At 39.6% G+C, this 12583-nt stretch overlaps 1 long non-coding RNA gene across 1 annotated transcript in view; it reads right to left on the bottom strand.

Moving 5' to 3' along the window:
* LOC135480185 (uncharacterized) overlaps positions 1-12583 on the bottom strand; it is a 58902-nt gene that overhangs the window by 8414 nt on the left and 37905 nt on the right. The window lies entirely within an intron of this gene.

Raw genomic sequence — 12583 nt, 5'->3', positions numbered from 1 at the left:
TGCTCTTTGTTATGTTAGTAATGATGGACACACTCCGTAGTGAGTGCTATGAACTGTGATTACCGACCATTCTATTTTCATGCTGCCATAGCTCCTGGATTATTGCCCCAAATTTGAAAATCTGGTGGAAACTGCAGGCAGATTTGATAATGAATATTTACCCTAATTGTTGAGTTAAGACTTCATTTCAAAGAGAAGACGTACAAGGGAAGGTCTGTCAGCAACCTGCGGGTGGTCGTGGGTTTTCCCCGGGCTCTGCCCGGTTTCCACCTACCATAATGCTGGCCGCCGTCGTATAAGTGAAATACTCTTGAGTAAGGCGTAAAACACCAATCAAATAAATAAATAAAATCAAAGAGAAGAAAACATAAAAATAATGCCAGTCAGATGAAAGAGCATGAAATCATATATGAAAAAAATTCTATATGGTGGGTATTTGGGACCACCGTTTAGTATATATGGTCTTTGCATAATAATGTTCTAAATAAGGATGTGATGCATGTTTAATAAACTTATTAGAATATAAACTTGTTGCTCATATCTAAACACATGTATTTAATTTGATTATGACATACGATTATAAATACATTAAAAGAATAAGTATGATCAAAATTGATGTCGAACACATCTGGTAGCTGGAAAGACCAAATACTGGTGCATATATATATTTATTAAACATGTGTGACTTCCTCACTCAAAACCGCTCAGCCTTGAGCACATGTACAATGTTATGAAGAGATCCAACAGTGGTTTATAGTAATGTGTAGATCTTCTTCGGGTGGCATTTAGACAGTTGTTGGGTGCCTCCGTCGCCCAGTTGGTTAGCACGCTAAAGCACAGCGCACTGACCCAGAAGCCTCTCACCAATGCAGTTGTCATGAGTATTTATGTCCAGCTCATGCTGGCTTCCACTCCAGCTCTATGTGGGAAGGTTTTCCAGCAACCTGCAGTTGGTTGTGGGTTTCCCCATGGGCTCTGCCCGGTTTCCTCACACCATAATGCTGGCCGCAGTTGTATAAGTGAAATATTCTTGTGTATGGCATAAAACACCAATCAAAAAAAAAAAAAGAAAAAAAAAAAGATGGTTGTGAAATATGAAGCAGAAGAATACCTTTTTAGGATAACAACTTTTGAATTGATTTCAGAGCGCCATTGCAGCCTCTTAAATAAAACTGAACCAAAATGACCCCAAGGACCTTAAAGAAAAAGGTCAAGCTCGCTAAAAATCAATAGGGTTCTCTTCTTCATGCCAACGTGAAAGTGTGGTGTAAGTTTGGTGAACTTGGGTTATACCGTTCTAGAGTGTTTACAAGCCTTTTATAAAATTTAACTTATGTGACCTTAATGACCTTGAAAAAAAAGATCAAGGTCACTGAAAAACAAAAGGGTTCTTCCTCAAGACAAAGTGTATGTGTGGTGTAAGCTTGGTGAATTTGGTATAAACCTCTCTGGAGATATCATGATTGCTAAGCCTTTTATGAAATTTAACCTAATTGACCCCAATGATTCTCTAGAAAAAGGTCAAGGTCGCTGAAAATCAATAGGGTTCTTTCTCTTGCTAAGGTCTAAGTGCATTATATAACAATTTTCAGGACAATCTCGCACAAATTGATCTCTCCGCCCTTTGAACTGGTCATGATCTTTATCCTAGACATGCTAGATGTCTTCCATTCTTCCTGTGAACCTACTGTAGTGCTGTAATTTACAAGACAGACAAACAGACAGACAGCATAACATAATACAACCTGCGTATACAAACCATGAATGAATCTCCACCTTGAACTGTGTACAAGCCTTGAATACAAGTATAGTGTACTTACACTGCCGTTGCCACCACTGCCCCCGTCTCCGCTGCTCCCAACGCTCTTCCTCGCGCGTTTCCACATTTTCTCCAGATTCTCTGACTCTCTGAAAACACAAAAATAAAAATGGTAAATTATAAAAAACATTATTTATAGAGAATTAATTACAATTAGCTACACCTACACTGAGCAAAGTGATTACAGGACAAAAGCACTGCTGCATGAACATAAGCCAAGAAATATGACAATTATATACCCAAATGCATGATAATTCAGGTCAAACACCTGTTTCTATGAGCTTTTCAAGGATATATTTATTTATTTATTGATTTTACTTGAATGTTGTTGAATGCCAAACTCAAAAACTTCTCACTTACATGACAGTAGGCAGTAACATGGATGAGGAAAGACTGACTGCCCAGAGTGAACCACCCACCTGTGGCAAGTTTATGTCGAAACATGTGTGACTAAGGATAAGCACATCCTATTGGTGAATGACATTAGAGGCCTTCAACGATCGAGAGTTAGACTGTATACCTGACAGTCAGTCAAATGACCCTGTTGGCTTTTCAGGACATTCATGAAAAGGTTTGGAAGAGACAGGGTTAGGACTCTTGCCAACTATTAAACGTGTTTAAATGACTCCCCAAAGCTAGCCCCGAAAGACTGCAACTCCTTTTCTTTTACTGGCCTAGCGTCATATTTATTATAGCCATGAAGGCTTTCACGGTATACGCTCCTCGGCGACTGCCACCATGTTGAGCAGCTACACACGCCCTGCTTCATAGCGGAGCAGTAGGAAAATGGCAGCAGTAGCCAAGGGGCGTATCCCTTGGAAGCCTTCATGGCTATAATAAATCTGTTCTAAATGGAGCAGCATATATGGTGGCGGGGCGTTGGGTGCGGAAAGCAGGTCTTCAGGTTGGTGTCTTTTATTTGTGCGCGACAATCAGCCTGAACCTTTGTTGAGTATGAAATTAACACTAGAGAGGTTAAGATACTCATGAACAGTAACAGTTTTATCTGTTTGGGTGTGAAATAAATTTATTTTATTTATTTGATTGGTGTTTTACGCCGTATTCAAGAATATTTCAATACGACTGCGGCCAGCATTATGGTGAGAGGAATTCGGGCAGTGCCCACGGGAAACCCATGACCATCCGCAGGTTGCTGGCAGACCTTCTCACTTACAGCCGGAGAGGAAGCCAGCATGAGCTGGACTTGAACTCACAGCGACTGCATTGGTGAGAGGCTCATGGGTCATTACTCTGCGCTAGCGTGCTAACCAACTGAGCCACAGAGGCCCCCGTGTGAAATACAAGTGAAAACCTACTCATGAAGACTTAGTCTATTGTAAGTATCAAATTTTACTTGCAAAATGTGGAACTTAAGCCGAGAAAATGTACTTTGCAACTGCATGTATTTTATGCACATTACCCTGTCCGATAACAATACAACACATGTGCTGCAGCTTTCAAGCTCAGTCCATGCTGTAAACATGTATGTATTTATTTATTTGATTGTTTTTTTCAACCTGTACTCAAAAATATTTCACTTATACAACAGCGGCCAGCTTTACTGGGGTGGGAGGGGGAACTATGCAGAGCCCGGGTTAAACCCACGGTCATCCACAGGTTGCTGGAAGACCTTGCTATGTACGTCCTGAGAGGACGCCATTATGACTGTAAACATGTAAATAGTGTTCTATTGTACATCATTCTTAATATGTATCACCAGTGACTTTGTGAAAATACAGCATTGGTCTAATTTATTTGGAGGACACAACTTGCGTTATTGGAGTAGCTTAACAGTTTTCCGTCGTAACGCCATGAGTTTGCAACTTAACCTATTGTAAGCGTCAAGACTCCAATGACACCAGTATTTGTATAAGTCTTATTATCTGTTCTTGTTAAGCTAATAAATTGTTGTAAAATAAAATCTGCTGGTTTTGATTACTTTTTGTGCGGCTAAACTGTCGTGTATTTCGAACAAGCCATCTCTTAATAATACAGGCAGTTTGGGTCGTAACAGTAAGGCATATGTACCATGTGGGGTGAGATGGGCTGGGTCGGAGAGCCTGTGCCACTGGCATTCTGGTCACAACTAGTCAGTGCCAGCTGGTGTGGTCCAGAAAGAAATCTCTGGAAATATGATGCTTGATCATCAGACGTCAAAAAACCTGGCTCATCTGCAACAACAACAACAACAACCATAAAATAGTGAGCCAGTGCTTGGGGGTTTAACGCCGTAATTAACAATATTTCAGTCATATGACAATGGAGACTTTAGAGTACATCTACGTGTAATATGCCTCCTTGTTGCTGGAAGGATTTCCACTGCTCTTTTATCTAGTGCTTCTCCACTGTGACCATTTACTGAAGGCAAGTAAGCTGCCCTACCCGAGCCATTATACTGATACGGGCCAACCAGTCGTTGCACTATCCCCTTCATGCTGAACGCCAAGCGAGGAAGTTACTAATTCCTCTTTTATGGTCTTAGGTGTGACCCAACCCAGGATTGAGTCTGGATCTACCGCCTCTGAAGAAGACGCTCTACCAGCTGAGCTGTCGAGGTCTGTCCATAAAATACCATTTCCGATAAAAGAAGGAAAATTACAAACCGTCTGAGAAAATGGATTCATTTTATACTGTAAATGATTTCAAATTTCGTCCGCGACTAACCTGCTACTTTTTCCTGATTCTGAGAGTTTTTTTGCTCTTAGAAAGGTGTTTTGAGGTTTGCTTGGAAGTTAGGATGGTGTATTCCAGTTTCAGTATCAATTTATGTGATTTATATAAAAATGCACTTCTTTAGGTGAAATTTCAGATCATATATTTGTTTACAATTTTTTAAACTGGGTTCACCGCTCCCTCAAATTTATGCGGATCAATTTACCACAAAATCAGAATTAAACAGGATGGTGTAGTGACCCCCATTTTTTTCTTCCCCCATAACGTTCAAGTTTTCATTAATATATATGATTAATGTAAATTTGTAATATGACAAATCAAAACTGTGCTGACAATCATAATCCTACCATACCTGGTTAAACAAAAAGACGTGCTCAAGAGACAGTATAGGAACAAATACTTCCCCTCATGTTTGTTGGGTGCTATTAATTTATTTATTTATTTGATTGGTGTTTTACGCCGTACTCAAGAATATTTCACTAATACGGCGACAGCCAGCATTTTTAAAGATGTCCTTACCTGTGGCTAGATCATATGAAACCTCCTGGGTTGGCTTTAATAAATGAATTCTGCTCAAAATGTTTATGGCTGTACAGTTTGGGGTAAGGAGGACCCAATACAAGGGGCACACGAATGGCAGCTGTAATGAGCAAAAAAAAAAAAAAAAAAAAAAAAAATAAATAAAGGTAGACTTTAAGTTTCATGGCACAAATTAAAACAATTATATTTACTGCATTATTAAATTGAAGTTTTAGAAGTCTTACTCATGTTCTCTTCTTGGGGCATAAAAATGGCTTAAAACTACAGTTTACATTTTGAGACACCATCTTCAACGCTTAAAATGAATACTTCTTCATAACACTGAATAGAAACAATGGCTTTGAACATTCAGTGTTGAATTATGGTTAAAATTTATTATACGGAAGCATTAGAATCAATATTCCCTTCTCTGAATCTTGGAAATTGCTATATGTACTTTCAAAAGCAAAGTTGGCCAATTTGAGGATGGTAAAATGTAAGTCCTTTGCTATCAGCTACGTTCCTGTTACAATTACATGTAAATTGGCTAAAAAGAGCAGCAATGAACCCAGGATAACGAAGCAATCTTGGACTGATGTAAAACTGTCTTATGTTTCTTTCCATTATTTTAGCTGAAGTCAGTTTTATGATAACTTACCCATACCCAGAATTTACATTGTCAAGCAATATTTTGACCTGGTTACATAAGAAATAACAGTTTTAAAGTGATCTGAAATTCTGACTTCAAAAAGTCTAGGATTGATTTGTGATCCTGGGCCAGATTTCCCCACAACTAGAACATGTACCCTGCTGAGGTAAGTCAGAATTATACTTCTGGCCCTCTCAACATCTCTGAGTTTTGCCTCCTCAAACCCAGGAGCGAATCCTCGAAACATCGCATGACTCAGACTTCCTAATACGACACGGAGGAAACCGCCACTGATGACAGACACGGCGTCCTCTGAAAAGAATAATATAAATATCAAGAAACATATACAGGAAGTTTTCCCAGTAATTTAGAACAACTTGATTTCTATAGACAAGCACAACTTTGTTCCACTTAAAACATCAGGTTATAAAACAACCATAAAAGTGTTCTACTGAAAAGATAATACCGATAGTCTAATTCATAGTGATCAAGACACTTCATTCACAGAACGCTGAATTATGACCTGTATTACTTTAGTCTCTTCAGTTAATTAAGTTAATTATACGACGGTAGCTAGCGTTATGGTGGGTGGGTGGGGGGGGGGGGGGGGAACCGAACAGTAACCTGTGGAAAACCCTGTGTTTTCACGTTAAGCCGGAGAGGACCAGCCATTTTCAAAAAAAATATAAATGACAATTTTAAGTCCAATATCAGACAAAACTGTCACAATATTCTACAAACATATACTAAATGGCCTGAAGTTCAAACCTGATCTGTAACTTCTAACTGTGAAATCATGGACCAATTCCAATTTAACTCAAGAGCTGTTTGTTAAACGAGTACAGATTTGAAAAACTTTTCTGACAGAAATGGTCAAGGGTTTCAAGTTGTCCAAATTGGACGTAGAGGTGCGAAGCTGGAATTTGGTCTAACTGTAACTTGTTACGGTAAAGCCATGTACCAGGCCAGGTGAACATAATTTATTGGAGTTTTGCCCAGTAAATACTTGTATTGGTTAATTTTTGGATGAATTTTAGTGGCGCAGCGTGTCTACATGCTACTCTGTTTTTCTCCGTCAACGACGATACTTCCTATTTCGCTTGTCTGGAAATTTCCATAGATTTTAAATGTAACTGGCATGGTATGAGTTGCTCTAAGAGAAAAGATATCCGTTTTTTTTTTTAGTTTAGATCTTTGTAAATATTTATGACTTAGTTTTGAAGCCCAAAATACACAACAAATGCCCAGAGACAAACTATAGTATGTAAGAAAATATTAAGGAAACAACCTTAAATTCTATGTAAACCTTAACAAATTCATGCACATGACATGTTGTTGTTGGACATTGCTGAATGTGATAACTCACATACAAACTAGACATACAATTTACGTGCTGTGTAAAGTTTATAAACTTTTGTCTCATAAATACAATTTATAGAAATATTTTGAAATGAATAAATTGTATAATGGTTGATAGTGGGCCAGTTTCTATATTTTATATCCAGTTATAAATAATTATATAATTTAAAATATAGAATGTTGAAAAATTACACCTTAAAAACTGTACATACATACAACCACGGAAAAATTATCACAATGCACAGCCGGCTTTGGCAAATCCCAGACAGTTAATGAGACTAAGCAGTTACAGAGACTTATTATATTAATTTTCTACTCTTTAATTCTATGTCTGGCTTCCTCTCCGGCTGTATGTGGGAAGGTCTCTCAGCAACCTGTGGAGTGAATGAGTGCTTGGAGTGAGTGAGTGCTTGGGGTTTAATGTCGTACTTAACGATTTTTCAGTCATATGGCGACGAAGGAATCCTTAGGGTGCATGTACATGTAATGTGCCTCCTTGTAGCAGGACGGATTTCCACCACTCTTTTATCTAGTGCTGCTTCACCGAGACGACTTACCGAAGGCAAGTAAGCCGCTCCGCCCGAGCCGGGTTGATACGGGTCAACCAATCGTTGCACTATCCCCTTCATGCTGAACGCTAAGTGAGGAAATTACAACTTCCTCTTTTAAAGTCTTAGGTGTGACTCGATCAAGGATTGATCCTGGATCTATCGGTCCCGAAGTGGACGCTCTACCAACTGTGCTATCCGGGCCTGTGCAACCTGTGGATGATCGTGGGCTACCCGGTTTTCTCCCACCACAATGCCGGCCGCCGTTGTATAAGTGAAATATTCTTGAGTACAGAGAAAAACACCAATCAAAATTATAAATATATTAAGTCTATAATAAATGAATGGCCCTACATTTTTATCTCTATAATAGCTGTGTGAGAAAACTATTAAAATGTTTCAACAAAACTATTAAAATATTTCAACAAAGTGTTTAGAAACTTGCCAGTAATGCCAAGATTGGCCACCCCTGCCCTGTGATACCTTGCGATTTCGGCAAACAGCCGGGCCGTCAGGTCTCTGATGATATTCATATCCTCATTATGGCGTGACAAGCACATTCTCAAAGATTGCTTCCCTTGTTCTAGAAAGTAATTGATGCAAATATAGATTAATGCAAATAAGAATTCATGAAAATGCTTTAGAGGGATACAGAATCAATTCTGACTGGCTGTTGTGAGAGATAGGCAAGTCTTGGGTACACCTATAGCCTTTAAAGTTATATTTTAGGTATGTATTTCAGTTTTTTTAACGCACGACCAAGACTTCAGGGCTTAACCCCGGAACCTTATCTCCACTGTCATTCAGTCACAGTTGATTCTGTTTCTCTTTAAAGCAACCGATACTGGATATAGCATATGTTTATATGGAGGCCAAGAGATTTTCTTTTATATTCCTTAAGCCAAAATTACAGTAAATGAGCACCTACATGTACATATCATCCAAAAAGTGCATTTTTAGAGACAGATAAATGCCAAAAATTATTAATTTTGGTGCTGAATCAATTAAACAAAGGGTGCAACACAACTGAGGAAAATAATAATATTAATTATGAACATAAATAATAATAAATAATAATAATATAATATTTCTATATGTATTTATTTTATTAAATTTGGGGGGACATTATACGAAGCCTGACATACATGCTTGTCTACCAAATAATTTACTTCAGGTCTGTCCAACGTCAGAGGGGAATTTAACTCTGAAAATGTATATGGTCCTGGTTGACACACACGTGTGCATGCAAGGCTTGGCGTGCAATTTAACCCACCACTGTCATAAACTTTACAGGATATAAATATACCTATATATATCTATATATAAACGAAAAACTTAAAGCAAGAGAAATAACAAAAATAATACACACATATAAATAAATATTGTATACATGTACATGGGGTGGCAGAGAGGGAGAACCAATTCCAACAAAGAGTAGGACATGACTACTGTTAGGAAGTAAAACCGATGGAATGCGGAAAGGGTGTTAAAAGCCATTCCTTAAATATTGTCGGAGGAGGATGCTGGCAAAAGCATGAGAGCAAAGGGCCACAAAACAGGATGCTGGCAAGAGCATGACAGCAATGGGCCACAAAACAGGATGCTGGCAAGAGCATGAGGGCAAAGGGCCACAAAACAGGATGCTGGCAAGAGCATGAGAGCAAAGGGCCACAAAACAGGATGCTGGCAAGAGCATGAGGGCAAAGGGCCACAAACCAGGATGCTGGCAAGAGCATGACAGCAATGGGCCACAAAACAGGGTGCTGGCAAGAGCATGAGGGCAAAGGGTCACAAAACAGGATGCTGGCAAGAGCATGAGAGCAAAGGGCCACAATATAGGATGCTGGCAAGAGCATGACAGCAAAGGCCCACAAAACAGGATGCTGGCAAGAGCATGACAGCAAAGGCCCACAAAACAGGATGCTGGCAAGAGAATGACAGCAAAGGACCACAAAACAGGATGCTGGCAAGAGCATAAGAGCAAAGGCCCACAAAACAGGATGCTGGCAAGAGCATGACAGCAAAGGACCACAAAACAGGATGCTGGCAAGGGCATGAGAGCAAAGGACCACAAAACATGATGCTGGCAAGAGCATGGCAGCAAAGGCCCACAAAAGAGGATGCTGGCAAGAGCATGAGAGCAAAGGGCCACAAAACAGGATGCTGGCAAGAGCATAAGAGCAAAGGCCCACAAAACAGGGTGCTGGCAAGAACATGAGAGCAAAGGGCCACAAAACAGGGTGCTGGCAAGAACATGAGAGCAAAGGGCCACAAAACAGGGTGCTGGCAAAAGCATGAGAGCAAAGGGCCACAATATAGGATGCTGGCAAGAGCATGGGAGCAAAGGCCCACAAAACAGGATGCAGGCAAGAGCATGAGAGCAAAGGCCCACAAAACTGAATGATGGCAAGAGCATGAGAGCAACAGGGCACAAAACAGGATGCTGGCAAGTGTATGAGAGCAAAGGGCCACAAAACAGGATGCTGGCAAGAGCATGACAGGAAAGGGCCACAAAACAGGATGCTGGCAAGAGCATGAGAGCAAAGGGACACAAAACAGGATGCTGGCAAGAGCATGAGAGCAAAGGGACACCAAACAGGATGCTGGCAAGAGCATGAAAGAACTAACAAGAAAGTCTCCCATGGCGACCACAGATATCAAACAAAGCCTGTCATATTAAGAGTGTGGTATACACACAAAGAATGAACGATTACGGCTTAACGCCATATTGTCAATATTTGTGCCATAGCAAGTTGAAAGCACAAGGTGGAAAATGTGTTTTTGATATCGTAATGAGAACACCAAAAATAAAACAAAAGTGGTTGAACATGTTTAAAACCAGATAATCGAGAAGATCCAAAACAGTTTAAACCCGAAAACCATCCCGTTTTTATAAGTTTATCTTGGAAACAGTATAAAACTACTTGGTCTCTAAGAGACATAGCTTGTGTATAAGAATGGCAGTGAAATTCTTGCAGTTTATAATGGACTTGTAGGTTCTATTCACCCTGCCAAAGGTGATGAATATACTTAAGAATGTTTGAACGAAAATCAGTATAGGGGATTTTTACTATCAATATAGGTTTATTCAGGGCAGCTTAGGTCTCCATCTCTATGACTGTCTTTCCATGGATACCAATATGGTTTGGTATCCAAACAGAACATAACATCCTTACCCCTTATCCTTAACAACTTTCTTATGCAAGGCTAAAATGAATTTCAATTTAACAGTTTTCTTTTGCCAAAAGAGATAAGAGAGTGAGTCAGTACATATGACTGCCCTCTGGGCATGCCCAGAAGATACATAAGACAAGGCCAGGAGAATATAGCCCTCAGGCAAGCGTAAAGAAAAAATGTTATGCTATTAAAATGTAATGAAAAAGAATGAATGAATGAATGCTTGAGATTTCATATCATACTGAACAATTTCAGTACATATGACAATGAAGAGTCACTGACATACAAACAAAGGGACGTCAAATCCCACACCTTTATTCGGTACAAGGATAGACACACAGGCAGTCCACCACATCAAAAACAAAACCTGCCAATCCACTCCCGCACACGTCCATGAGAAAGTGACAGCGGAAGTCATGATATTGTCAGTAGAAGCCATCTACCGGTAAGTTATCAGTCATTACGTGTGTGAACATATAATATGTCTTTATTAGGCATCTGGGCAAGTCCATGATGCTGCCACTGAAGTATCATGGTGAAGACACCAGATATGACACCCCACCCAGTCACATTATAACTGACACCAGGCCAACCAGTCCTGTTTCCTTGCTCTAACTCCTCAGTACCCTCACCAAGCGAGGCAACAACAAGTACCATTTTTAAAGTCTTTGGTATGACCCGACCGGAGTTTGATCAAGGGTCTCCCCACCTGAAGTTCTAACCATTAGGCCACCCAAGTGGTTTTAATGAAAAAGAAACTTAAAGGCATAAAATGAATACAATAATGTAAACCCTATACATACAATGTATGACGCAACAAGGGAAAATGAGTGGAGGCCAGCATCCGACGTTCAATTATGTATGCAAACCCTTATGCCGTGATTTTTATTTTTTAAAATAAAATGTACCTATAAAGTGAGATATCATCCCAATTTCTATAAAAACCTAAAAACACTTATCTACAATCAACAGAATTCTCCAACAGAATCTGGCCGTATATGTAGCATTGTCATTGGGTGATATTTTAGGTCATTTATTGTTGGCATTTAAAGTACATAAAACACCATTGCTAACACAATTCATTAACCCAATCACTAAGAACAACTTTTAACCAATCACAGGGCACCTTAAAGGGATACAGAATCAATTCTGATTGGATGATGTGAGACTGATAGGTAATTCCAGCCTATGCCTTGCTTATTAAAGCTGAATTGTATGTACGGTACATTTATTCACGCGTGGCCAAGGCTGCAAGATTTAGCCCAGGGAATTCTGCATTGATTCTGTATCTGTTTAAAATATATTAATTTGCCATATCTGGCAAGTTACTACCTGTGGTGAATGTTCCATAATGAAACACTACTTCTTCACCCTTAATGCCCATTTTACCCAATGATGTTTTAAGCATATCGTCAGGGTGTTTCTCTGGTTATAGTCAGAACAACTGACAACTCCGGTGAAGCCCTGACAAAAACCCAACAAAACATAAATTAATGCTTTATCAATCACTTAAGGTGGAACATTTGCCTCCTACAGTTTCCTTTGGGAATGGGACTGAACTCTTTTGCATGCCGTAGGTACCCCCCCCCCCCTCCCACCCCCACCCCACCACCCCAACAACTCCAATTCATTTTCAGCTACATCAGCAACTTGGTTTGTTCCAAACATTTATCTATGAATAAAAGACTCGTAGTTAAATTTTTCAAAGCCACCTTAAAGCCTAATCAATACCATGCAGTATGTCTCATCTTTAAAACTCAAGGCAAATGGCATTTTAGTCTGGACTAAATCATGCCCTAATCATGCCCTAATTCACTTTTGACCAACTGTTCCCAGCTG

The sequence above is a fragment of the Liolophura sinensis genome, chromosome 13, assembly GCF_032854445.1.
Source record: "Liolophura sinensis isolate JHLJ2023 chromosome 13, CUHK_Ljap_v2, whole genome shotgun sequence".
NCBI lineage: Eukaryota > Metazoa > Mollusca > Polyplacophora > Chitonida > Chitonidae > Liolophura > Liolophura sinensis.
Note: the sequence above shows the minus strand (reverse complement) of the source record. Positions and strands in the feature narration are given on the sequence as shown.